The sequence below is a fragment of the Acinonyx jubatus genome, chromosome D3, assembly GCF_027475565.1.
Source record: "Acinonyx jubatus isolate Ajub_Pintada_27869175 chromosome D3, VMU_Ajub_asm_v1.0, whole genome shotgun sequence".
Classification (NCBI taxonomy): Eukaryota; Metazoa; Chordata; class Mammalia; order Carnivora; family Felidae; genus Acinonyx; species Acinonyx jubatus.
The window spans coordinates 89,789,878-89,817,365 of record NC_069392.1 but is presented as its reverse complement, the minus strand read 5'-3'; the positions used below and the strand labels follow the sequence as shown (position 1 = coordinate 89,817,365).

General features: G+C 51.3%; 1 long non-coding RNA gene across 8 annotated transcripts; it reads right to left on the bottom strand.

The window, feature by feature from the left end:
• On the bottom strand, positions 1 to 27,401 carry LOC113602315 (uncharacterized). Of its 8 annotated transcripts, XR_008291688.1 has the most exons (7): positions 27,062 to 27,401; positions 25,682 to 26,302; positions 23,109 to 24,321; positions 13,273 to 13,552; positions 5,248 to 9,901; positions 4,576 to 4,654; positions 1 to 4,163 (listed from the first exon to the last, which is right to left on the bottom strand). It is a non-coding gene; the product is annotated as an uncharacterized LOC113602315 (long non-coding RNA). The 8 variants fall into 8 exon arrangements; XR_008291691.1 differs by having other exon boundaries at positions 1 to 1,557; positions 1,814 to 9,901; XR_008291690.1 differs by having other exon boundaries at positions 1 to 2,082; positions 2,304 to 9,901.
• Positions 27,402 to 27,488: the final 87 nt, after the last annotated feature.

Here is a 27,488-nt window from a genome sequence, read left to right as displayed (position 1 = left end):
GACATTAAAAAAAATTTTTTTTAATGTCATCTCAAACATGTCATATAAATGGGATCATCGATCGCCAGGAACCACCAGAAGCTGACAGAGACAAGGAAGGATCCTTCCCCTAGAGCTCAGTCCTGCCTTGACTTCAGACTCCTGGCCCCCAGACTGAGGGAACAGGTCCCCGTATGGCAGCCCCAGAGAACAAACACAACAGAGAGAAACTGCAAACGCACACCTGCAGATGTACATGGGAATGTCATATTCATTCTTGAACAGTGGCTCTGCTCCTGGGAGAAAAAACCAGGAGACATTTCACATAGCCATCGAGAGGAACGTGATTAGTATATTATAATATAAGCAGAAGACACAAACAGTCAAAGTGGAGAAATTACAGGAACATACAACAGCATGTAAAGTAAGTTTCAAAGACGACATACCACAGGCCACTATTTTGCAAAGTTAAAAATCAACTAGAAATCTACCTTCTGGAATATATGCACACATGTAACATGACATGATGCACACAAGGGAGAGAAGAGCCAGGGTCCCCTCAGCCAGGACGAGCGGGCACGTGGGCTAACACAGTTATTGGCGAGGATCTGGCCTTCGCGCTGTGCCTTGTGCTCACGGGCGCTTACCTCGTTGCTACAAAGACGCAAACTTAAAAAAACACGCACGCACAGGCTAACCGTGGCGATTTTTCATGAACCCAGGATACTGATTATTTCAACTTGGTGCACACGGATCCAGTAAGAAAAAATGAACGTGGCCAAGTCCTCTCACTGTGGGAGGAAGGGGGGAGCCAGAACAGCTAGCAGTCTCTGCCGTGTCCCTGTCACCCAATACTTGGGTTATTTCTGCCTTCATCTCGTGGAGCACATTGGTGGGGTGACGCCGCGTACTCACCCCCACGTCCCCCTCAGGGTCGACTACGTGCACAGATGTGACGGGGCTGGAGCCAAGCCCGTCTGAACAGTGCCGCCCACTCGTGTTCCCGCCAGGAGCACACGCGGGCCGCTTCCCAGACCTTCGGTAGCTGGGCGTTACGGTGTAGGGGAAGCCTGCTGTCTGTAGAGCCCACCAAAGTGCAGAACACAACACCGTTTTTGCACGTTTCTTTAGCAGTTTGTGAATCAGGGTATTTTCCATTCGTTCACCTGCCTTTTGAACTCTTTCTTTTGCGAATACTTGTTCAGATCTTAATCTACTTTTCTTTTGGAGCAGAGTTATTGGGCTGCCTTTTTCCTTAGCGGTCTGTAAGAGTATTTTATGTACTGATCACCAAAAACACTGCTGTAGATACTAATTAGCAATTCATTCGAACTTCATTGCCTCCCACGGGTAAACTTGGTACAACATCTCTAACCCGCGAAGATGCTGGGCCCCGCTTCCTCTATTCACTGCTGGTCCGGAAACACTCGTGTGTCTCCGGCATGCTCCCAGGGCAGCAGGGCACACACGGGGGGCGGGGGGGGGGGGTTGGGGACAGGAGCCTCTGGACAAGTGTCTCTTCTCGCTCCACCCTGCTCCTCGCCCATCTTCTCCACCGTACAAAGAGCATGAAGACTTCTGCAGGGATCAACAAGCCACGCATTATGCTTTAAGAATTATTTGACATTTCAATTGCCCTCAAGTGTGAATGAGCTCTATTGTGCACAGGGTCAAATTCGTCACGAGCTCTCAGGCTGTCCTGGTTAGAAGCCTGTTCTCCATTTTCGTCTACATATCACAAGCAGTTTCCTCTTGAAGTCTGAAGACAACGGTCCAGTGTCACACCCAGAAAAAACCTATTTGTGCACAGTGCCCACATGGATGAATCACTCACCCTCCTTAAGTCAGACTCTGTGCAGATGTAACGATCCCTCAGAGGTGTCCTTCCCGAACGGTTTCCCTGCAGTCTCCGTTAATAATCAGCGGGAGGCCCGGTGCCGCAGAGGAAATGGGTGGACACGTGCAGCGCAAAACAGAGCAGGAGAGAAAGGAAAAGTTCAGAAGCACAGGTGAAAATCTCTCACCCTCTGTGGGTCAGCAGGTGACCCTTTTAGAAGACACAGCCATATATTTTCATTTCTTCCCAAATCACTTCATAACATCCTAGGCGAGAGACACTTGGTTAAATCATTTGTTATTTTTCAAGTAAAACCAAGGTATGTTTGTAACCAGGGGAGGGATTCCCAACTATTGGTGCGATGAAGGTGGGGACCTCGCCCCTAACGTGCCCTGTGAGGAAGCCCGTGCGCAGGCCGCACGGGACGTGACCGCCTGCCGCTTGTGCCTCCCACCCTGTTGGTGTCCAAATGCACTCTTCATGTCACCTTCTTGTTTCCACCAACTCACGCAGCAAGAGTAAAGAAGGGTTGTCTGCATGACGCTAACCCAGGCCTGAGTGTCCAGAGCTCTCCGGGGCAGACACCGAGGTGCTGGCGGGGGTGGTGGGAGGGGCTCCATCCGGGGCATCCCCCGACAAGGGCAGGGGGACACAGGGGACACAGAGAGGGGCGGTTCTCCGGAACTCTCCAAATCCACCCCCCAAAGGCAAGCCAAGGGCAGAGCAGTCCAGCCAGGGTTCCCTGGCCGTATCTGCTCTGCCCGGAACACACTGGAGGAACTAGGCTCCGGCCGTGACCCAAGGTCCCCAGCCTCACCCACTTGCCTCTCTCCAATTTATAGGACGCGCTGACCTTCCAGACGTACTTCTGAGGAATGCCTGGCTCTCTGCTGCTGCTGCAAGGTCACATGTCCTGGCACCCACGCGCCTCGGCACCTGCCCAGTCCCAGATGCATCTGTATATTTGCTCTTATCCTCTAAGCAAGGTTACGCAGGCGCGGAGAGGGCCAGAAACTGGCAGTGCGCCACGATCACTTCACTGACCTGCAGCATCTTCCCCAGCGGGGTCCTGGCACTTGCCTGTTTCTTCCTTCTTTTGTAAGACCCCCGGGTTCTGGGCGCGGCATCCATCCAGGGGCTCAGAGTAAACGCCTGCTCCTCTGGCTTCCGGGTCTGCCAGCGTGTGGCAGTGCTGTTAACGCGTGTGCCGTGGGGATACTCTGCCCCGTGTCCGCAGATTCAGGTAGAGGCTCACGTCCCCCTAAAACCTCAGACTCAGCCACCCCGTGTGCACCCAGTGCCCGTCACCAGACCCTGCGGTGGCCTGTTCTATTTTGCCTGCGCCCTACATGATATGCCTCCCACTGGACCCTGTCCCTGTGCTGGTGGGGGGTCCGTGAGTGGCAGAAGGGCCGTGGGCCCGTGTGTGTTTGATACACGGACGCCAGGACAACGGGGGGACCTCTGCACGGGTGGCCCCTGGTGATGCTGCATCATCACAGGACACAGGACAGAGGAGCCTTTGTTACAGGGATGCTCATCGGCCCCTAGGAACTGCAGACAGAAATGAAGGAGAAAATACACCTGCCACTTCCTTTGGCTGTTAGCAGCATCGACTGATGGGCAGATCATACACAATTTAGAACCAACTGGAAAGAAATGTAAGATAATAACAATTAGGTATCTTTCACGAATTCTTAACTCTGAAAATCAATTCCACCTACTTCCTGGTACCTAAGGCTTGAGGGCGGGTCCACACTTACTCAGCTCAGAGCCGTCAGAGAGGCGGGGGTCGGGAGAGAGCGAGGCTCCCGCTCTCGCTGGGAACCTGTGCCCTCCCCTGGCCAGCTGTGGTCCGTTCGCTCATTCACCCCTGCACACGTTTACCGAGTGCCTCCTGGCGCCCGCAGGGCTCCAGACGCTGGGCTACATCAGCGAGCAAGCAGGCAGGACCCTGCCACCCAGCCGCTTTCCTTCTGTGGGGGGAGACCCAGCAGAAGCGAGACTGAGCGGGGACAAGGGAGCAAGGAGAGCCGGGAGCCTCCGGAAGCCACCCTGCTCAGAGGCGCTCCCCGCGGCTGCCCGACCCTGTGCGGCCTGGAGGAGTTAGGGGTGCGGGGCCCGCGAAGGGCTGGGCTCAGGGCAGACAGACACAGGCACTTTGCGGGTATTTGGGGCGGAGGGCGGTAGGGCTCACAGGACGTGGTGATGGACCGAGTGCGGGGGGGGGGGGGGGCCAGCGGCGTGACGAACGTTGAAATCTGACATCACACTGGTGTGTCCGTGAAAGCGAAGTGGAAACATCCCTGGAACTCACACGGCTTGGCCCGTGACGGTGTTGTCTCTCCTACAACAGAAGTCTGCTCTTTTTCACAGAAAATAACTTCAGTGAACAGGTCACAACGAGGTCCCGCAGACAGCGAGCACCCCAATTACAGAACTTCAGAGTCGCCAAGAGCCGTGGAGATGTTCTGCCCCCCCCCACTCCTGCTGTAGATGAGGCAACAGATCCAGGGCAGGTGGCTTTCCCAGGACACGCGGCCGCTCAAGGGACAGGCTGACGAGCCGTGACCCGCCCTCCACTTAGGTCTCCGGTGGGTGCTAGGGGGTGTCAATCCGCACCACTCCATTCCGCCCTCGCTCTGCCTCCTTCACCTTCACCCCTGGGGGAAGCGGACACTTCTTGGTCCCCTGCCTCTGACCGCGACACCTGCACCTGTAGCCCCATCAGAGGTGACCCGACTCCCTGCCCACCGCACCTGGGCTCGGACGCCGGCTCCATCACTTCCCGGGGTGACCTTGAGCGAGCCGCTAACGTTGTGTTTTCCGTGATCCCATCTAACAGACAGGAGGGGGTGAGGGTCTGGACTGGGGATTAAACGAGCTCGTCCCGGCCTTAACCCTTGTCCTTCCCACAACAGCCCGAACCCCCAGGTCCAGCCGGACTCCCCAGCTCACACCCGAGGAACGGTGGGAGTGGTGGCAGACCCTCCTCCCCCGCCCTCCTCGTTCTCGCTCGGGCACCTCACGCCGTGAAGGGCATCAGGGCCCGGGTGCCCGCCTGCGACATTCCTCCACAGTCCGTGTCCAGATGCAGCACAATTTTAAGTCAGTTTAACTAGGAGTCAGGTAACGGAGCTCCGTACAAGGGAAAAACAGCAACGGGGTAGGCACGCAAACATGCCCGTGTATGTGTGCACATGTGTGCGTGTGCTCGTGTGTGCGTGCGCCCGTGGGGTGGTGAAAGACGGGACGTGGGGGTGTGTGATGTGATGCTTTTGGGAAATGCCACTATCTTCTCTTTCCCTAAAGGGCAGCATTTTAAGAATCAAAAAAATGGAGGAGGAAATAATGAAAGAAATAACACCAGAAAAGTCCCCCAAATTGAAGGCCACGAGGTCCAGATTGAAAGAACCCAACGAATGACTTACATCAAGGACATCACCATGCAATTTAAGAACGGTGGTGATAAAGGCAGGATCCAGGATTTCCCGGAGGAAAGAGAAAGGAAAAAAACACGAGTCACTTTTTAAAAGTTCGGAAATCAAGATGGCGTTGAATTTCCCCAAGACAAGAATGGACCGATGTCCTCAAAATTCTGAAGAGAAACCATTCGCATCTAGTGTTGGATCTCTGAGGGAACTGTTGTTAGGCACGACACAACAAAGACACATTTGAACACGCCGGGGTCCTGGTGACTTCAAGTCTCCCAAAGATCTTCTCCGGCAAAATGGAAGAACAAACAGTCAAAATTATGGGAAGAAGAAAGAAAAACTAACTGCGAAAAGGGACGATGTTAAGAAATAGTGGGATAAATATCAGAAGCAAAGGGCTAACTGACACACTTTTCTCACACACAAACTCACTCTCGTATACACACATTCTCACACATGCATTCTGACATTCACTCACACGTGTTCTCTCTCACTCACAACCTCACAACCACTGACTCACACACTCTCCCACATACACTCTCACACTCATTCTCACACACAATCCCTTACACGATTCTCTCACACATTTGTTCACACACACTCTCATACACGTTCTCTCACACCTTTTACGCACATCTCCTTACAGACTCACACATATTTTCACGCTCTCACACACATTTGCTCTCACGCACAATTATGACCACTCTCTCACATACACACCTGTCCACACATACTCTCTCTCACATTCTTGTGCTTTCACATGCACTCTAACAACTTTCTTTCAAATACACTCTCACACATATTTTCTCACATTTTCACATTCTCTTCTATAATCACACACATGCACCCTCACACAATATTCTCACATCCTCACACTTATACTCACGTACTCTTTCACATGTTCTCTCACATATTTCAACATACTTACACTTAATTCTCACATTCACAACTCCTACAAGCATTTTCACACAGTTTACCACACACCTTCTGGTACACACTCTCAAATTCCTTCACACACACCCTCTTACACATATTCTCTCACAACTCTCCTACATTCTCATTCACTTTTGCACACACAACCCCACTCACAGCCTATTTCACACACATTACCACACACACTCTCAAACACATAGTATCTCACGTTTTCTCATATTCTCAAATACATACCCTTACATAATTCTCACAATTCTCTCACATTCAACACACAATTGTCTCACGCATATTCTCTCACATACACAATACACATCATGTCACAGACACACCATCACAGTCTCTCATACATACTTTCTCACAAATATTTTCACCCATCCTCACATATATGCTATCGCACATATATATTCTCTTCTACTACTCTCATAGTCTCTCACACAGTCTCACAATTCCCTTTCATGCAGATGCTCTCACATGCATTTTCAGTCACACACATAGTCTCTCATATATTCTATCACACACACATTCTCTGTCTCACATTCTTACATTTTTTGCATTCTCTTTTACACACATTCTCACATTTAATTTCACACACGTTTTCTAACAAACTCTCACATTTTTGCACACACATTCTCACATTCTTTTCCATTCTTGCACACACACTCACCTCACACTCACCTTTTCACATACCTTACCACACACAGTCTCTCACACATTTTCTCACATCCACATTATCTCACACACATGCACACAAAGTATCTCACATTTTTTCACATTCTTACAAACTCTTACATAATCCTCTCTCTCCCACATTCAACACATAATTCTGTCTCACACACATTCTCCCACAGGCACTCTCACAATCACTCTCTCACACGCACAATACACATGATCTCTCCCACACACACCCTCAGTCTCTCATACACACATTTTCTCACATATTTCCACTTACACATCCTCTCAGATACATGCCATTGCACACACACATTCTCTTATACAACTTTCATTCTCTCCCACACTCTCACAATTCCATTTTACACAGCTCCCACACACTTTCACACCCTCTCACATACCTACATGTGTACACACTCTTTTATACAGTCTCTCACACATTTAATTTCACACACATTTTCTAACAGACTCTCACATTCTCTCTCTCTCTCTCTCTCTCACACACACACACACGAACTCTCTCTCACACGTACATTCTTTCTCTTGCATCTTATCCCAGATTCTCCTCTATCTGCAATTTTAGGGATACCACAGCTCTTCAGTTCAATGTTACATTTCCTGGCACATACTCAAGTAAAAGAGACTGTCCCAAATCCAGGCCGTGAAGACTATATTTGGTCCTTCTTGGGCCAGGGGCCCAGTCCTGACCCAGTCACCTGCCATCTGAGAGTTGTGGTTAATTTTAATAAACAGGGGTCCGTGGGTGAGGAGGCTGAGAAAAAAAGGTTGCTGAGAAACAAGCAGACTCTACCATAAAGCTGCACGCTGGCGTCACCGAACACATACTGGAGCTCTGATTACGTGTGAGACACACGATGGGACCTGTGCACGCTCTGTTCTATCCTCAAGAGATGGACAGTCTATTTGGCAAGACACAGAATAGGATAATTCAAAAATTCAAAAAACAAGGTAGCAAAAATTTCAGTTTGGGGTTAACAAGAGTCCTAGAGGTGGGCGGTGGGGACGGTTGCACATTAACGTGAATGGGATGCCCCGAACCATACACTTGAAAGCGGTTGCCGTAACTTCTGTGTATATCTCACCATCACTGTCATCATCACCAATAACACAGCTACAAAAACGTGAGTGGGTGCCACAGCCAAAAGCGCTACTGGCGTTTCGAGGCCGAAGTGACCAGCCAGGGTTTAGACGGGGCCGGCCTCTTGCTCCATTGCCAGTATGAGAATTAACACCTGGCCTGTTTTCTGAGATGCTGAGAGTCACATCCAGAAAAGAGAACATGTGAAGATACCGCGTGGAGCAGAAGACCCGTGGCTCATGCCGCGAAGCTTCTAGAAACTGAATGCAGCTGTCAGCACCGTGTGGTCCTTCAAGGCGTCAGCAGTTGGCTCAGCTCCTGCTATGCCAAGCCCAACTCACCTCACCAGGCTGGGTCACGATCGGGGGGCCCCGACCAAGGCAGAGCCCTGGAGCGCCTTTCCTGTCACGAGTGGTTTCTAGAGCAGTTTCTAGAAGGTCTCTTGTTGCTGCCAGCCTGACCCTGGCCAGCCTGCAGCTCCTCCCGGGCCCTGCCAGCACCAGCTGTAGGCCGCCAGAGTCCTGCTAGGTCATCCAGACCCTGGACGCCGAGGCTGCCTAGGGTTTCTGGCCAGTACTCTGGGTCCCTTATGCGGAGAGCCCTTGCTGGGTGCAGACAGCACCTCAGGGTCCCCTGCTCCACAGAAGACTTCTAGCGGCAGGGAGAAGAGGGACCCTGTAGAGAAGCAGCCCCTCACCACCCCCACCCCGAAAGAGGGCAAAGGGCAAAGAAAGAAATAGCTGGGGACACTAGTAAAATCTCATCGGGTCCACACCTTTGACCATCATTCCCTAATCCCCTCTGACAGACAGACAGGATTCCGTTTCCTTGATCACGGAAGTAAAGATACTCGCTCCCCTCCACTCCCCTCCACCACCATCGCACAAGGCACGCCCCAAGGGGACCTGGGGGTGTGTTTCACACACCGCGTGGCTCTCTCTCACAGCAAGGCGCTCTCTCTAGAGTAACACTTGACAATTACCACTAAATGCAATGCTTCAAGATGGAAACATTTCTTTTCATAGGAATGCCTAAAATCTACCTCAAGGGCAAGAAGAAAGAAATAAAAGAGAAGATCATACCAGAACTTCAGAAGTACTTAGAGCAGAGCTTTTCTGGAGTCAAGGTAGAGCCGCATCCTACCGAGACTGACGGCTTCATTTTGAGGAAAACGAAGCAAGAAACCAGGCCAGAAACGAAGCAAGAGATTCTAATTCACCTCCTTTCACGTGAAACACCTTCTTCCACAAAGCACAACAGTTAGAGTAAATCCACATCACCTCTGGCAGGAGCGCTGCTGGGAAATCTATGGAAGCTGCCCCGGCAATTTCCAGATAAACTCTCATTAAAAATCTCGATCGGTCCGCGATTAAAACGGGCCGCTCAGGAAAATCTGGCATAGGGCCTTCTGGAGGATTTAAAGGGCTGCGCAGAAGACATTCTTTTGATTCCACAGCTTTAACAAGTAGGATTACAACATTTCCATCATTTCCATTGCGCCTTCCTCTTACAAAACTATCTTAGAACTGAGAACTTACAGGACGTTTTCTGAAACTAAGGACACTTTTGTGGGGATTTTTAAGTGGCCATCACAACGGGTACGGTCAGTAGTGCACCAGAAAGATTCCCGAGTCTGTGGGCTGGACGGACCTGCCCGAGCACGGGAGCGAGCGGCACTCGCAGGACCGAGAGAGGACAGAACTTTCCTTCCGTCCTTGGCTGTGGAGAAGCAACAGAGGTGATGCCGCAGAACAACCCCCATGGGGTAGAAGGGAGGTCAGAGAGCGAGGTCCGCTGAGGGGCCTGGAGGACAGAGGGGCCAGCTGGACCCTCCCACTGCCCGTTCTGCTGCTCTGAAAGGTCCCTTCCACACTGCGGTCTCCGTTGGATAACCCCCTTTCGCATGGCGTTGATTTTGTTCTTGATGCTTCTCTGTATTCTCCAAATGTTCTGTAATGAGAAACGTCTAATTTTTAATCAGAAAAAAAAAATCAACGAAACACGCAAGCAAACAGGAGACGTGCCAGGGGTCAACGAGCTGTCACTCTCCTTTCTCAAGTGTCCCCTCTTCTTGCCTATAACGTGACAGGAGGGTGGGAAGATCGCTGGTCCCTTCGTCCCGACCGTCTGTGGCTCCGGGTACAGCCTTCCTGTGTAGCACAGAGTGGTGGCGATTTCACCCAGGTCCTAAAGTTCCCTCTGGCTTCTGGAAGGCTCTGCTCCGCCTCCGCTTAAGACCACGATTCCTCGGTGTTTCACACCCAACACAACGTGCAAGTCTGCGTCCCACGCCGTTCCCAGAGAACCGACAGACTGAAAAGCCATCTGCCGAGTCATGGTGAGGTAGCAACGATGCTGATGACAGTATGACAGCCTGCCTGAGGAGACACTCGCGTTTTAAGAGGGAGGTCCGGGACATGCCCTACAGGAAGGGCCTCTAGCAGGATGCGTGCTCGCTGAGGGAGGTGCTTCCTGACCACGTGGACCGGCTGTTCTGAGCTCGAACATCATCACGCAGGAGCCCCTCGAGGTAGACTAGCTGCGTACAGGCCTCTTGCTGAGCGTGTCTTATGCTCTAAAAACATTTTCAATCCTAATTCCAAATTAGAAAAGGGAAATGAATGGGGCGCCTGGGTGGCTCAGGTGGTTAAGCGCCCGACTTTGGCTCAGGTCATGCATGATCTCACGGTCCATGAGTTCGAGCCCCGCGTCGGGCTCTGTGCTGACCGCTCAGAGCCTGGAGCCTGTTTCGGATTCTGTGTCTCCCTCTCTCTCTCTGCTCCTCCCCGTTCATACTCTCTCTCTGTCTCAAAAATAAATAAACATTTAAAAAAAAAAGCACTTAAGAAAAGGGAAATGAAATTCTTTTATTATTTCTGAGGTTGTCACTTAATGTTCACACCAACCTAGAGAACAACACCTCACTTATTCAAAAGATTATAATCATTTACGATTCTCTTGGAACCTTCTCCCCTCGCGACTACTTGTGCCCAACCCTCCCACCTCCTAACCTCACAGGCTCATCATGAGGCGTCCACATGTTAAGCTATTTTGAGTTGGCCCAGCCCTAGATCGGAGCCACATTAGTGACGGCATCAGTCCGAATGTCCTCAGAGGGGCCGCAGGCGGGCCGCTGCTGAGCTGTGCTGCATTGAAACATCTGGAAGAAAGCGGACCCGATTTCTGAGGGCTGCCGTGTGAGCAACAGCTACCCAACCACAAAAGGACCTTCAGGCAGGCGGCCGGGTGACGAGAGGGACCACCTGCCCCGAGGCGCCCCCTAGAAGGCAGACCGCTGGTGTCCCGGGGAACAGACTACCTGTTGGCGGAGGTCTCCACGGCGTGGGGGGGGGGGGGGGACCACGTGGGCCGCACACTTTAGCAAGCAGGGCCGTGCACTTGTTCAGGGGTTGGTTCGCATACGAACTTAAACCTTCTCCCAAATACAGAAGAGGACTGCCTGTTTAAAACTGGGAACATTTACAACAAAATGGTATCTCCGAGTAAACTAGGTTAACAAAGGTTTCTAGTGTTCTGCTGTCCGTGGTATTTCCAGATGGAGGAGAAATCCCATCTATGCAACCCTAAATTTTGAGTAAACCTACCACAGAGCATGATCCCACACGTGTGGTCCTGGGAGAGAGGGACATAGATGTCACCCCACGTCTGAACCCCCAGTCACAGCTCCCAACTGAGAGACGGGCCCACAGGTGCCCATGATGGAGAGATGTGCCCTCACGTGTCCCTGATGCAGAGTTGTGCCTGTAAGTGCCCCCGATGGAGGACTCTGTCTGCAGGGGACCCCCAAGCCATCACACCCTCAGCCCACATCGCTACCGGGTCCCCTCCACCTCCACTGGCACCAGGACCTCAGTATAGAAGCCTTGTTCACAGGACCCTTTTCGGGACCGTCTGTTACCTCTTAGGAGTTAAAACCCCCCGTCAATGTCCAGATCTGACGGGCTGAGTCCAACAAATCCCGAGAGCACTGCGCAGACGGCCTGGCTTTGCTGGGGCTCTCCCACACCTCCGCCAGGCCAGGCGAGGCAACCCACGGACCGACGCGGGGACAGGCCCCCGGGACTGTTCACTACCAACCACAGCAACACCCTGGGAGAGCCTGCCGGCCACACCCCCCCACACAGGTGCACTTCATGAAGACACGGGAGCACCGGCTCAATTCGGGTGAAAATCTGGGCCAGAAACCACCACGAAGGGGCCGCCACGCCTCTTGACTTGGAGGCCACTGTGTGGGCCAGGGCGTCACCCTCACCCAGGCAGGCTGGAGGCCCAGGACAGGCCTCCGGACAGGCGGGGATCCGCGATTTTAATTCTGCTCTCAGATCGGTCACGGCCCAGACTCAAAGTGGCCGCAGCCATACCAGAGACCTCGCCTCGAGCCGTAAACACTGTCTGTGCCACACGTCCGGGTCCGACCCAACGCTGGGCTGCCCAGCCGGGGCGCACAGAAACGCTGCTGCGGACAGATCCGTGATGGGGAAACTTCTAGAAGCAGGGTTCCAGAGCACGCCAGCCACGAGGGGCCTCCTTCTGGGGTGCAGAAGCGGTCGTGTGTGTGTGTTTATGCAGAACAGTGCCCATTGTAGGGAGCTCCTTTCTAATGCTTCCGGCTTCTGTAATCCACTCGATGTTTCCTTACTACAATTCCATACACTTCGCTGAAGAAAAGTCACGTGAGCAGAAGGGAAGAAACGAGTAACCCTGGCACCTCAGTGCTCATAAATGGATGTCCAGGGCTCTGGACAGGGCTGTGCGCACAGCTGAGTATGAGGCGACTTTTAAAATTCAGGTCTTACAGCTGCACTGTCACCACGTGCTTGTCCACCTGCTACTTGATTGTGACTAGTTTGCCAGGTTTCCCCAAATTTTTCTAAACTACCAGGAATTTAAAGACAAAATAAACGAATCATCACCACCCTTAGCTACCTGAAAAATGTTCCAAATGGAAGTGCGAAGACTTCTAATCTTTCTAGTAGCTTCCTTGTACTTTTCAAGCGGGTGCCAGCTATCCTAGATCCAAGTGTGAAGGGGAGAGTCAGCTAGTGATGGTTATGTCTGGTCCACACGTGATGGTCACATCTGGTCTACACGGCTCACCCGGCTTGAGGGAGGACACATTCCTCAGAAGATGGTGTCCACTTCCGCTCTGTCTCCAGCACCTTGTCCAGCCCTTCCTACTGGCCAAGCCCGGGAGGTACTTTTACTCGCTGTGCATGCGCTCTGCTGTCCCACTTACCCGTCTAACTGGGTAGGCTCACTACGTCTCCGGTGTGACCGTGTCCTTTCTCCAAATGACGTACCCGACTTTCCTCCTCATTCTGAGGTCCTCTCTGTAGAAACTCAGCGAGAGGAGCTGAACGTCACGGCCACTCACTGCATTCTGCCTACTTCCCGGGACAGGCAGAGGTCAAAGACAGCAGCTGGATGTGCGGACCCTCGGCCAGCTCTGCCCTCAGTGAGTGAGCAAGTCGGGTGCGTGGAAAACAGATCCTTCGTCTCAACCAGAGGATTTGTTCAGCAGCTCAGGGCTCTCGCCCTCTCCCTGGGATCCTGGGCCTCCACTGGGGGAGCATCTGTGAACTACAGGAAGACAAAGAAGACGTGACGACCCAAAACATACTTGTAATGTATTGTTGGTTTTTTTTTTTTAAATGTTGCTTTTTAACAACTTCTAACCCATGTTTGCATTTTGGGCTGAGGAAACAGAACTACGTTTAAAAGCAACCGAGATGATGTGTGTATTAGGGTTCTCTAGAAAAACAGAACCAACAGGTAGTGTGTGTATACAGATAGTGATTTTAAGGAAATAGCTCACATGACTGCGAGGTTTGGGAAGTACAAAATCTGCGGTAGGATGGCAGGCTGGAGACCCAGCAAGAGTTGATGCTGCAGGCTGAGTCCAACTGCTGGCAGAATTTCTTTTCAGAGGCTCAGTCTTTTCCCATTTAGGCCTTCAACTGATTAGGTAAGGCCCACCACACAATGCAGGGAAATCCGCTTTACTCAAAGTCTATCAAATGTTAAACGACTTAAATGTTAATCTTATCTGAGAAACACCATCACAGAACATTCAGAATAATATCCGACCAGATATTTGGGCCACAACCCAACCGGGTTACCACGTCAAATTAACGCTCACAATATGCTTCAGATTATTTTGGGGCACAACTTGTGTGACTTCCAAAAAGTGTCCTCAAAACACAGCACTTCCAGGGACATTAAACTAAGTCCTCACCTCACACTGCCCCTTCTCTAGCAGGACCCGGGAGCACGGTCTCTATTTCACCTCCTGCAGCCCTTCCAGGGGGAGCCAGCTCTCACCCTCCTGGCTCTGCTTGCCCTCACCATCCCATCTCTCTTCTCTGCCTGTCACCCCCAGGCCTTGGGGTGTGTTTTTGCAATTGCGCTTCAAGCCCCCCACTCCTGGAACCCCCGAAGCCTCACCTCTGGACAGCCCACCTTCGCCACCTTCGGCAAAGACAAAGTTATCGTGCTTTTAAAATCTCTCTCAGGGCGCCTGGGCGGCTCAGTCGGTTGAGCGTCCGACTTCGGCTCAGGTCACGATCTTGCGGATCATGGGTTCGAGCCCCGCGTCGGGCTCTGCGCGGACGGCTCGGAGCCGGGAGCCTGCTTCGGATTCTGGGTCCCTCTCTCTCTGCCCCTCCCCACTCATGCTCTCTCTCTCCTTCAAAAATAAGCATAAGACAAGACAAGACAGAATAGAATAGAATAGAATAGAATAGAATAGAATAGAATAGAATAGAATAAAAAAATCAAATCAAATCAATACAATACAATACAACACAACACAACACAACACAACACAATACCATCAAATAAAATCCCTCTCAAAATACGTGCCGCCCTGCTTTCTATTCCCACTGCTACTGCCCATCTCCGGGCCCTCGGCATCGGATCGGGGTCTACACAGTGAAATGGCCTCTCATCTGCCATCCCTGCTCCAGCCTCCTGTTCAGGACAGGGCTGTTCTCTAAAACACAGACGCAATCTTGCCATTCTTCTGCTTAAGGGCTTTTGGTGATTTCTGGAGCCTTCTCCGCAATCTCTAAACCTCTCAGCCTCGTATCTGAAGCCACAACACCAGTCTTTTCTTGTAGATCCCACGCTTTTCTTATATTTCCATTATGGGCTGAATTTTGTCTCCTGAGCCCCTCAGGAAAGATGTGTTGGAGGCCTAACTCCCAGGACCTCAGAATGTGACCTTAGTTGGACACAGGGTCTTTACAGGGGTGATCTGGTCTCAATAGGATCACTAGAGTGGGCCCTAATCCACATGACCGGTGCCTTTGCTAAAGGAGGAACTGTGGACACAGACGTGAAGAAGGCAGAGGTCAGGGAGCCTAAGCCCAGGGTCATGGGAGACGATCAGAAGCTGGGACACAGGCACGAAGCAGACGGCCTTTCACAAGTCCCGAAAACAGCCAACCTGCCGGCACCCTGACCCTGACTTCCAGCCTCGGTGCAGAGTGGGGGGGGTGAGCCTCCCCAGCACTGAGACAACCCTTGCTTCTGGGCCACGTTTTCATTTCTCTCATGAGGTCACGGCTCCACGTGGGTGCTCGTTCACTTCCTCCCTGGACCTCTAGCAAACTTGTATTCTTCAGCCTCAGTTTCCCTTGCTGCCCCATGCAGGAGAGACCGCCTGAGCTCCTTCCCCACCTCCATGTTCAAGTCAGCCCCCACCAATCCACAGAGAAGGACAGCTGCTCATCACGTGGGCCCGAACTCGGAGCATTCATGAGGCCGGGTTTGGGGGCAAAGAGGCTCAGCCGCGTCTCCCTCCCCCAAGTGGGAGAGTCAGCGGCCAGGAGCCCCCAGCCAGCCTCCTCTCCATGTGCGCCTGGAGCTGCGGGCCAATGCCCGTGGCGCCACGTGGCGACCTGGGACCTGGCAAGATGTCAGGATTTGGATACAGACCTGGGGAAGGTTGACTCCTCGGCTTCATCGGAGCGCCACACGGAGCTGCCGCGTGCAGCTGAGGACACAGGTCATTCTGTAACTCTGCCAGACCAGGGGACACAGGGGGATGGGTACGGCCAGATTCGATCACTCCCGGGTTTTTGTCGGGACTGCTGTTAAACCCCCAGGCCCTCTACGGTCCCTGGCGTGCCTGTCCTCCCGGAACTTTTCACTCCTTTCCTCGCAGGCTCTACCACTTTGCACACGACTCTTCTGTAAGACGATCCGATTACCGTTTGGTCGTGTGTCTACTGGAGTCCTTACTTTTGCTTCTTTGGCCCTCCCCCGACACTCACTCCCCAAGGCTGGACTCGGAGCCCTGGGAAGACAGGGCCCATTCTGTGCCCATCCTGGTACCTGTGGACACGAGCTCCACGCCTGGCTAACTCGTGTCCTCACCGTGGGGCTCGGTGGCACGCGGCACACCGCAGAATCGAGCGGAACCACAGCAAGGTGAAAAGAGAAGAGTGAAAGAATGTGACCTGGATGGTCCTGAGCGGGTCGAGGGTGGAACTGGCAGGGCAGCGTCTCTCTGGGACGGAGCCCCAGGCCCCAGGTACAGCCTCCCCGTTGAACCTGGACGAGACACACAGAACAAGGGTTTTCGGACCCTGGACGATAAGCATCACAGGGCAGAGATCTGTGCGCAAAGGTGGGTCCCACCACTGCCCTCGGCTCACTGCCTGAAGAGACAGAGTGGCCACGGTGCCAGGAGGGAGAGCCCAAGCAGCGCCCAGCGGTCCTCCTGATGCCAAGTCGGGGAGACTGAGGCACAGAATTCCCAGGTCAGAGTGGCAGAGAGGACAGACACACACACGGGTGTGGAGGCCCCACCTCACGGTCTCAGCGGGGTACTGACGAACGAGCACACGCAGGTGAGGCCCAGAAAGAACCACTGGAAAGGATGGGATGGAAGATTCCCGGAGCTCACCCGCAGTGGGGACTGGCTCATGTCCACAGTGCAGGGGGCACTGAGCCTACTCTGGGGCTACCATCCCGGAAGCGAGGCACCTTAGCCCTGAACCAGGCACTCTTTCCATTCAGCCTAACGATGCTTCAAAGCAAGACCCAAAAGGATCAAACATTTCCAAGTAATCTGTGACCCAGAATTAAGTTCAAAAATATTGGAAGCAACACCAAAAAACCCAGCACCCAGAATCCAAGTGTTATTTTTTTACTTCACTTTTTACTATTGAAATATCCCATTCACCCACACGTTCCTGCAAACTTCTCTCTCACATGAGAAGATGGCACCATGGATACACCATTGGGACGTCCCTGAAGTTGTTAAGGACAGACTTGCTTTGATCTGTCTACACTCTCTCCACGGGCTCCTCTGCCAGGGGCACGCATCCTTAGAGAAGACGTCCTATAACAAACAGACACTCACACCTGACAAACTTGAATGGATGAAAATAACAAAACAGAGTATCTGAAATTCTAACTGTCCCAGAAAACACGGGAACAGAGCCCATAAGAAAGTTCTGCCTGGGGGGTGGGGGGTGCCTGGGTGGCTCAGTCGATTGAGCGTCCGACTTCAGCTCAGGTCATGATCTCGCGGTTCGTGAGTTTAAGCCCCATGTCAGGCTCTGTGCTGACAGCTCAGAACCTGGAGCCTGCTTTGGATTCTGTGTCTCCCTGTCTCTGCCCCTCCCCTGCTCACGCTCTGTGTGTCTCTCTCCTTCAAAAAAAAAAAAAAAAAAACATTAAAAAAGTTAAAAAAAAAAAAAAAGAAAGAAAGAAACAAATTTCGGCCTGGGGTCTTGGCCTCATGAGCACCAATCCTGAGCAGCCAAAAGGAGCAAATCTTGGTGCCTTCTTCTTCATCTTGCCCGGTTCCTACTGCACCAGTCAAGAATGGCCCAGATTTACTATCGGGATAATAAAAAGAGCAAAATAATCATTATAGCATGCGTTTATTTTATAATCATTTGAAAACTGCATCAACCACAACACGGTTGTGTTGTTAATATGAAGAAAGGCGAATATGAAGTCCTACGGTAAAGAAACGTAAGACACTATCACTGTATCGACGGGAAAGGGGTGTCGTCCAGACAACTTTCTATTTCCGGAGTTTAAGTATTGTTCTGTCACGTGGACTTGAAATGTCACAGGCTGTGCCTGCTGCCACCAGTTTGGATGTGCCACAGGGGGGCTGGCCTTTGACAGCATGATCCAAGCAGCACGAAGAAAACCAAGTGCTGAGTCAATAGAAACTCATGCCGAAGTTGTGGTGGTCACACTGGGTGGCTCACTGATACCTCCCTTGGCAACAGTCAGCTGGATTTTTCAGTCTTTCTTCTTTTTCTCTAAGTGACCTCAGCACGAATCATGGAGGGCGGTCTGCATTCAAATGGAGAAACTCTTGATCCTAATGGACAAGATATCTCTTTAACTCCTCAAAGATGGTTCGACTGGACGCCTGTGGGTCCCACGGAGGGATCTGGGAATGGTTAAAAGAGTTAACAATGGGAAGTGCACACGTGGAGACCGCCAACCTGCTGGCAGCATGTGAGCCCAGGGAACGCTCTGGGGTCCCCACCCAGAGTTCCGTGAAGGCCTCGTCTCCTGGCTGTTCATTTCATCCCCTCGGCCAGTCACCTGCTGGATTCCTACCCCGGAGAGAAGCAAACCAGCCAGATGCTCCCTCCTCTGCTTCACACTGGCACACCCTCCAAAGGCTACTTCTTCTCTGCCCTCACATCCCCCCAAGTCTGCAGCTCCTCCCTCCCCCACCGCACCTTGATGAGGGACCATAAGGCAGGCTGAGGGCAAAGTACAAGCTGGCACGTCCCTCACCCCCAGGTGGGACAAGGGTCACAGTCCTCAGGCGCTCCTGGCAGTCCAAGGACAAAGGGAAGGACAGAAAACAAATGGTCAAACTGAGAAGACTCTCCGTCAGTTTACAAATACCTTAACAAATTATAAGAAAAGGATAATCTTATCAATAGCCTAATCTACAGGAACTCCCTACTGTCTTAAGGACAATGGTTTGTGAGAGGGAAAAACCACCTCAGCTTGCCAATCCCTGGGCCTCAGGTATCTCAGGAGTCCTCGTTAGCACATGAACGTCCTTCTGGAGGCCTCCCTTGTGCCTTTCCCTCCCCCAACCCCACAGTATATCACCAGTCACTCCTCACAACCCCAGTGCAACGCTTTCTGCCCACGGGTCCCGTCCCCGTGCTTTAATACAATACGCTTGCACCAAAGATGTCTTCGAGAATTCTTTCTTGGCCGTCAGCTCCAAACCCCACCACAACGCAAAACCTCACCACCCTTGCCCAGCCACCTCCTTGGTGCCTTCTCCACACCAAAGGGAAAGGAATAGTGTTTGAACATCACAAGGGTGCTGGCGTGGGGGAGGGTCTCATCATCAGTCTTTGCTCTCTGTGTGGTCCACACACTAGGAGCCTGTCAAGAATGCAGATTCCTAGGCTTGCCCCAGAGCTCCTGAGATAAGATCCACATTTCCACAAGACACACAGGTCATTTGTGGGCACGCTGATGTTTGAGAAGCACTGGGCTAGGTGACTCTCCCTACCCTTGGGACTAAGAAATGGAACTGTGGAACTAAGGGCAATTCTGGGGGGAAAAAAGGCAAATTGGACAAAAATACAATGGAGAGAAAACGAGGAGGAAAGAAGGATGGAGGGAGAGAGGGAAGAAGGAAAGGAGAGAAGGAGGGAAGGGAGAGAAAAATTAAGGAAGATGGATGATGGGAAAGGGAGAAAGAAAAGAGAGATGGAGGGAGGAAATGTACATGAATAGGATTTATATTAATTTGCTTATATGGATAGGATTCTGAATGATCGAGGGGTGTTAACAATGGCCAAGACTTCAGGTCTAACCAGAAGACGCAATTAGCATTAACTTGTTTTCTGGTCATTCAATTTAATAAGAAGCTTAATAATTGAAAGAGTTCCTTCCTCTTCGCAAGAATTGAGAGAATTATGAAAACAATGGGCCATTACCCTCAGATTCTTACTGCTATCTTCAGAGGCTATGTTTTCCCTTATGTAACTTCAGGTTGGTAACCTTTCCTTTGTATTTGAACAAAAAGGGGGAGTGGGCTACCTCACGATATTGTACTGTGTTTAGAGATGCTGCCTCCCCCATCCCAGTCCAAGGATTTTGAGACAAAAGACCCATTAGAAATGTACTGTGCCGCAGGCTTTCCTTCTCAGAACTGCTGGATCAACGGGCCCAGCACTTCCAAAGAAACAACAAGGCCCAACTATATGCAAGAACATTATATTGATTTATAAAAGATATAAAAAATTTACGTGACATGAGATTCCATTTCCAAATATGGTTCCATTTACCTTTGAAACAACGAAAGTACCGAGACGGGAACAAATTACTGGTTGCCAGAGATAAGGAGCGGTGGGGGGTGGGGACGTAAGTGTGGCGCTAAAGGAACGGCAAGAGAGAGTGCTCTGGGTAAGGGAACCGTTCTGTGTCTGGATTGCAGTGGCAGTTACATGAAAACACACACGGGATAAAATGGGTTAGATCCCCACAGCCACATCTTACAAACATCAGTTTCCTGGTTTTGCTATTGTAGCATAGTTAAATATGATACAGCCGTTGGGGGAAACCGGGTGCGGGTGCACAGGACCTCTCTGCACTATCTTTAAAACTTGCTGTTCATTGCAGATTATTTCAAAATACAAATCTTGAAAACACTGCATAACTTTACACATGGCATGAGCTCAACCACACAAACAACTGCATTTGGACAAAATATAGTAAATGCATTCTTTATTATTTTTTACCCAAAAAAGTTAGACACGACCTTCCAGTGCATCATCGACATCATGGAATTACAACTTCCACAGCATTGTTACCTAGTACCATTGGAATCTGTTTCCTTCTCTGGTTTATAAAATAAAAACCTAGCAAGAAAACGTTAAGTTATTAGTAAGTAACAAAGCTACAGGAAATGTTTACATTCTGGCTTGGCGAGCCATTCCTCTTTTTCATAAGCCAAACATTTGTCCTGATTTTAAAGCACGTCTTGATGCACAACTGCACTGACACAGAACGCGTTTCTTGTCGGGCACAGTTCATTTTCTATAGAAGTGGTAGCATAGAATTAGATAACAAGTAGGTCAGTTTTACCCAGAAGATTATAACTCTATAGGGTCAAGAGAGATTTCGATCAGATTCATTTCTTACAAGGAAAAGTATAACAAGTACATCTTGGGGGATATGAAATTTCAGATCTGCCGAAAGAAGTAATTTTCTCCTTGTGCCACAGATAGTTCTTTTCTGGATCATATGACCCACAAGGATGTAATGTATTATAGCTGACAATGTGGCCTCAGCCTAGTTCTCAGACCAGTATCTTTTATTTTTTTAAGTTTATTCATTTATTTTGAGAGAGACAGAGACAGAGACAGAGAGACAGAGAAAGGGAGGGAGGGACCTTGAACAGGGGAGGGGCAGATGAGACAGAGGGAGAGAGAGAATCCCAGGCAGGCCCCTTGCTGTCAGCACAGAGCCCCACATCGGGCTCAAACTCAAACCATGAGATCATGACCTGAGCTGAAACCAAGAGTCAGATGCTTAACCAACTGAGCCACCTGGGCACCCCAGGCCAATATCTTAGTGGCCTTCACACTATTACTCTACTGCACTTTTTCTCTATCTGTATATTTTTTTTCCTACTTTGAAGCTCAGCGTACTTAAAATCACAACCTTGTATATAAAAGTCAGCTTTTCTGGGGGCGCCTGGGTGGCTCAGTTGGTTAAGCGTCTGACTTTGGCTCAGGTCATGATCTCGTGGTCTGTGAGTTCGAGCCCCGCGTGGGGCTCTGTGCTAACAGCTCAGAGCCTGGGGCCTGCTTTGGATTCTGTGTCTCCTTCTCTCTCTCCCCTTCCCCTGCTCATGCTCTGTCTCTACCCCTATTTACTTAAGAATAAATAAACTTAAAAAAAATTTTTTAAACAGTTTTTCTGAAAACACTACTTTAAGTTTAGTACTCTATTTTCACATTGGTATTTGCAATGCACCGTGAAGCCAGCCACCTTGAAGAGACCCAAGCAGAAACTTGGCCCCAGTCCATATTCTAACTATCGATCAGTGTCATAGTTCAGGGCTCCACCCGTCTGAATACTAATTTTTTTCCATCCACATTCTCATTTCTCTGATCAGTGACATCTTCCAAACACAGATATTTCAGTGAAAGGTTGAGCCATAAATTTAGTCAGCTCTGTTTCAGTTATCTGTGCCTTCCAAATTTTCTTTGACACAAATTGCAAAAATTGCAGTGTTTAGAACACGCTGGGATCTTTTATTGCCTGGCTCTTATCACAAATGTCTGCCCCAAAACGTGCTCATGAAGGGCATTCCCAAGGAACAAATTAATGTTGCTCTAGTCCTCCCTAGATTTGGTACATCTGTTTTGCATTCCACCATAATTTAAAAATTTTAGGGTAGGCAATGTTCTGGTGCAGTCAAATTGCCAGGGGACTCCACAAAGCCCTGAATGCTGCCAGGCTGTTTGAAATAACATGTCAGTGAGTTTGGAAAGACCTACTTTTAAAATACAAATGGGGTGAAAGAGACTTCATTCGCTCTGAGTCAGGTCCAACAAATGAGGCAAAAGAGGACCATCAAAGACTATGAAAGCAACAGAGCACTGAGGCACCTACAGCCGGACTCCCCCCAGAACTGCAGGCACTTGGATGGAAAGCCCTATATTTACCGCCCGCCCACTCTGTGCCAGGTAGTACGCTGGGAGCTCTGTGTACATCATCAGCGGTCTAACGGGCAGATACTGTGAACTCCCTTTTACTAATGAGGAAACAGGCTCAGAGAAAAGTAACATCTAAGGTCTCAGATCTGGCACGCGGCAGAACTGGGATTAGGTCTGGATCTTACGCGCTGCCTTTCTGCTCCTCCTCCTATCCTGGGGGTCAGCAAAGTAGGCCTGGGCGCCAAATCCCACCTACCCTCTCTTTTGGTAAATGAAGTTTTACCAAACTGCAGCTGGGCCCCCTCACTCGGGCACAGCGTGTGGCGGCTTCCGTGCCGCGGAGGAGCTGAGTAGTTGAAACTGGATATTTACTATCCGGCCTTTTGCAGAAAAAAACGTGCAGGCCCCTGCCCCTTACAATGCGACCTTCTCTTTTGAGGTCCTCCTCCGCTTACCTTGTCCTCATGCAGGAGTCCTAGACAAGTATGCAGCAGGTCCTAAGACAGTGGCTCTCGCACGCTCCCAGAGCCAACAGAGACAGCCTCGGGAGGGCCACTTCACGTGGTTAAATCACCATCAGTGGGCAAGGGCCCGCACAGAGCCAACCCTTAATTCCCCCCGAGGCTGCTGCCCAGGGACCCCAGCCTCAGACGGCCACTCTCGGATGACCCGTCGTCAAGGCCGCCCGCACCGTAGAAGCACCCGGACGAAGGCAGGCCCGCAGCAATGCTGTCGCATCGGGCCTCCCTTTCTGCCAGACGCCGTGCCCAGAAAGTGTGCAGGTGCGGCCATCTGCCCCAGACGCCCAGGGCCGCGCCTGTGGATGGACAGTGGACTGGGACAGCCGAGGACCACACGTGAGCCTTATTTATGGGTCACTCACTTGTGTCGGTGGCCATTGCTGCTCGTGTGCAGGACCGTTTACATGTGAGTTTGGAGACCGGCCGTCCAGAGATTTATGGCACTTAGCACTTAGAAGAGGAAGCTGTAAAGTGCCTGACAGAGCGGCTCTAAAAATTAAGACTTCTACTTCCTTAATCCACAGGCTGAAAATCCTTAAATCCTGCGGCCTGGCTGGGCTCTCCTCCTTCCGCACTGGACCCGTTCACGTGTGACACTGGGAAAAAGGGACAAGAAGAATTTAACACAATCTTGTCTGTGAACTTTCCTCACTCTTAGTTCTTGAGATGAAGTAGAACATTCCAGTTTCATGGGAAGCTCATCAGAAGGACATCTGAGAAGGGACGGAGGTGCAGAGAAGAAGTCAGGCATCCTGACAGCAGCCCGCAGTCTCAACATGCTGAAGCTACTCTTGGTAAAAGCCTTCTTTGTGTTCAGAGAGATCTGAGGCCACGTTCTGTCCTTGATATATACTGACTTGACTTATGTTCTAACTTAGGTCACGTATAAATTCTCTCCGACTCGGTTTTTCAGCCCACAGCATTTAAGGATTTGGTAAAACAGAGAGCGCTGAGCTAAACCTACGACACGGTTCCCTTTCTTTCCCTTTGGCTCTCTCTTCCTCTAAACTGGCTTCGCCAAGGGTAAGACCGCAGGCCTTGGGACATCTGAAGTAACGAAGTATAAAATGGCGGGAGCGTGAGGCTCTGTTTATTTATGGACATCATTGGCTATTCAGCTTCATTGACCATCGTCTAACCTGATTTTCTGCAACACAGAAGACACTGGCTTGGAGAATTTCTCCTTTCTGGGGTGGGAGGAAGTATTCTATTCTCTGCTGGGTTCTTTCTGCTCCGAGTCAGGCTCCCTCCAGACCTGTCCAGGGCACCGGCCAGAGTGCCTCCAAGGATGCAAGCGTGGAATCAGGTCAGTGTCGTCCACGTGTCAGTTTAGGCGGAAGAAACCCTCTCAGAGAAAGCAACCTGACAGGGTGCGTGGGTGGCCCAGCTGGTTAAGCATCAGATTCTTGCTTTTGGCTCAGGTCACGAGCTCACAGTTCACGGGTTCAAGCCCCATGTTGGGCTCCACAGCTGGCAACGTGGCACCTGCTTGGGATTGTCCCCCCCCCCCGCCCCTCCCCTGCTGTGTCACGCACACACACACTCTCAAAAACACCTAAACATTAAAAATCAAACAAACAAAAAAGGCAACTTGACATGCGGATGGAGAGAAAGAGTAAAACAGACAACCCCAAACGACAGAGAAGACACAGGACTGGTATCTTGTCTTTGGCAGGCATTGCAGTTCTTTCGTTTTGGGTGCACTTGATATTGCGGGAACTTCAAACATTTTAAAGGGCTGCAGGCCTGTGAAGCCCAGAATCCGGAAGCCCTAGAAATGACCCAACTTCCCCATCCTGGCCTGACACTCACTACTTCCTTTCCCCTGTCACCTCCGTGTTTTAATGCTTCCTAACCCAAGGCTCACATCTTCAACTTTTCCAGGAGATCCTGCTGAAAACAATAGAACCGGAACTATAAACCCTGGAGTTGTAATTTGGGTGTGTGGCCACCAGGTGGCAGTGGTGTCTCAGTCACAGGCTCCAGGCCCCTTTGCGAAATGCTTCTATGAGTGGGGCCCTGGGGTCAGGAGTTTACACTGTAGGTATGGACTTCCCCACAAATCTATGAGCAAGTTGAGACTCCAGCAGTGTAAGCCACTTAGCATCTGGTGGCTCATGAGCAGTGGCTCAGGATGCAGGCAGAGTCCGGGTAGGGGGGTTCAGGCGAGACTCAGGGTGGCAGGGTGGCTTGGGTCCAGCCTGCCCCCTCCTGCAGGGCACCTGCCCCTAAGGCGAGTTCTTGGTAAATGTTCCCGGCAACGTGCGAGGTTGCTGACCTCGTCCTTCCCCTCCTGGGGCGGGGGGGTTGGGGGGGGGGGGGGCGCTGGCCTGCTGCCGGTGCAAAGGCACGGGGCTGGATGTTCCCTCCCGCCCTCTCCGACCCCACAGCGTGACCCTTCACTGAGTGCGTCAGACGTCCCCGTAAAAAAAGCCCTACCTCCTTCCTCCGAGCTAGGTTTAAGGGTTGAAGGTAAAACAGTAAAATTTATCTGGATGAATTCTTACTGTATGGTCAGTGTTCCCAGAGCTCATTCAGACACACATTCTAGAAGGTTCCTCCGGTTTCTTTTAGGTTCTTTCCAGCACGCCTGGCTCCCTGCGCCCCCAAATCGGCTCCTACCTGTCAGGAAGGAAGGAACGCAGGCGCAGGCGCAGGCCCGGGCTGCAGGACGAGGCCGCGCGGGCCGGATGGGCATCGGTCCCCAAACCACGCAGGCGGCAAGCTCTTCCCGCGACCAGGCCAGCCCGGCCTGCAACCGGCCGGCAGCCCCCGGGCCTTCCCGCCTCTGGGGCCCCTCCCCGCGCAGCCGCAGATCGGGGCTTGTGCGCGGCCGCGTGACGTGATCACGAGCGGCCCAGTCACGTGGCCGCAGCCAGCCTGTCCTGGGGCCGCCCGAGGCATGCTGGGTAAACGTGGCGTGTACCTCGGCCGCCTTCGGAGCCGCAGGTCCGTGGTTACGTCTTTGTTTCAAAGAATTCTGCCGCTGGTTTCTCCTGGGCGGCCCCGCGTGGCGTCCGGGCGGACGGGTTCAGGCGAGCAGAGGGGCGTGTGAGAGCCGCAGAGAGAAACGGGACAGACGTCGAGGACAGGCCTGTAAGAAGAGAACGATCTGGAGGCAGGCCGTCCTGCCAGATGCCCACGTGGGGGTAAGGAGAGAGGGGAGAAACGGATTTGTGGCTTTATTTTTTAGTGAAATCGCTTTTGGGCATCCCTACCGTCCACCGCATTCAAGTGCACACTTTAACCCTTCGCAACCCTTGCTTCAAGTACAGCCCCGCCCCCCGCATTTCAGTGTTCTCAGGGCCGTAAATGTCCTGTTAGCCACGGCCTTCTCTTGGATTTTTCCTTTGCCATCTTGCATTGAAAACAACGCCTTAAAAGGGAGACAGGCTGAGATTTCTGCAAGACCAGTTTCATCTCAAATTTCTCACCCACAAAGACCAGGGAAAGTGGGCCCCCTTAATGGGCAGGAGCTGACACTGTGACTTATTTTAGTAAGTCCAGGATGTTCTTTACCAAAAAGCTGTACATCCTCCTTTTCGAGCCAGGAGCACCACTATCTTGAGACCACAGCTTATATTTTTAGGAGGGAGCAGAATGACGGCAGCCAGGGCGAAGGGCTCTGACGTTATCTAAACATTTGAGCTCAGGTCCTTATCAGCGCCAGACCTCCGAGTTGTCCTGTGCTCCAGGGATTGCTCTCTGAACATTTGAGCACAGAAGGCAGGATTTGCTAAGAATGAAAGCCCATTAAGAGGAGCCAAGCAGGGAAAGAAATTTAAATTCCAGTCCTCTAAGCAGCTTTTTGCAAAATAGCCCTCTTTCCCAAGCTTCCTCGTTTGCAAGAGAGGACTCCTCAAGTCTGCTGAAGACCCATTTCCTACCTCCTTGCTGGGGGTGCCGGGCCCCCCGCCCCCAGAATCCTCTCCCATCACCCTGGGAGCCACTCTGGGAGGACCCAGGACCGTGTTGCTAGGATCACAGAGTTTGTAAGAAGTTGCAAAAGTAAGATTTGTGTGTGTGCTCTTTTTCTTAAAGAGTTTCCTTTCCCCAGAAGTTGTAACAGTCCCAAGTTCCACAAAACTTGGATCCGAGCCTGCTCTTGTGTTAACGAAGGCACACGGAGCAGTGACTGCACCCCCACGATAATGATTAACTGGGTTACAGAAAGAAACCATTACAACTTTTTTATCTCTTTTGATCAAAGAAGAAAATCAGACGTTATTAACACTGTACAGACGGATCCCCTCACCCATCTTCCTGCCCCTCCTTTCCTGTGTACGTCTGACAGGCACAGACAACCATGAAAAG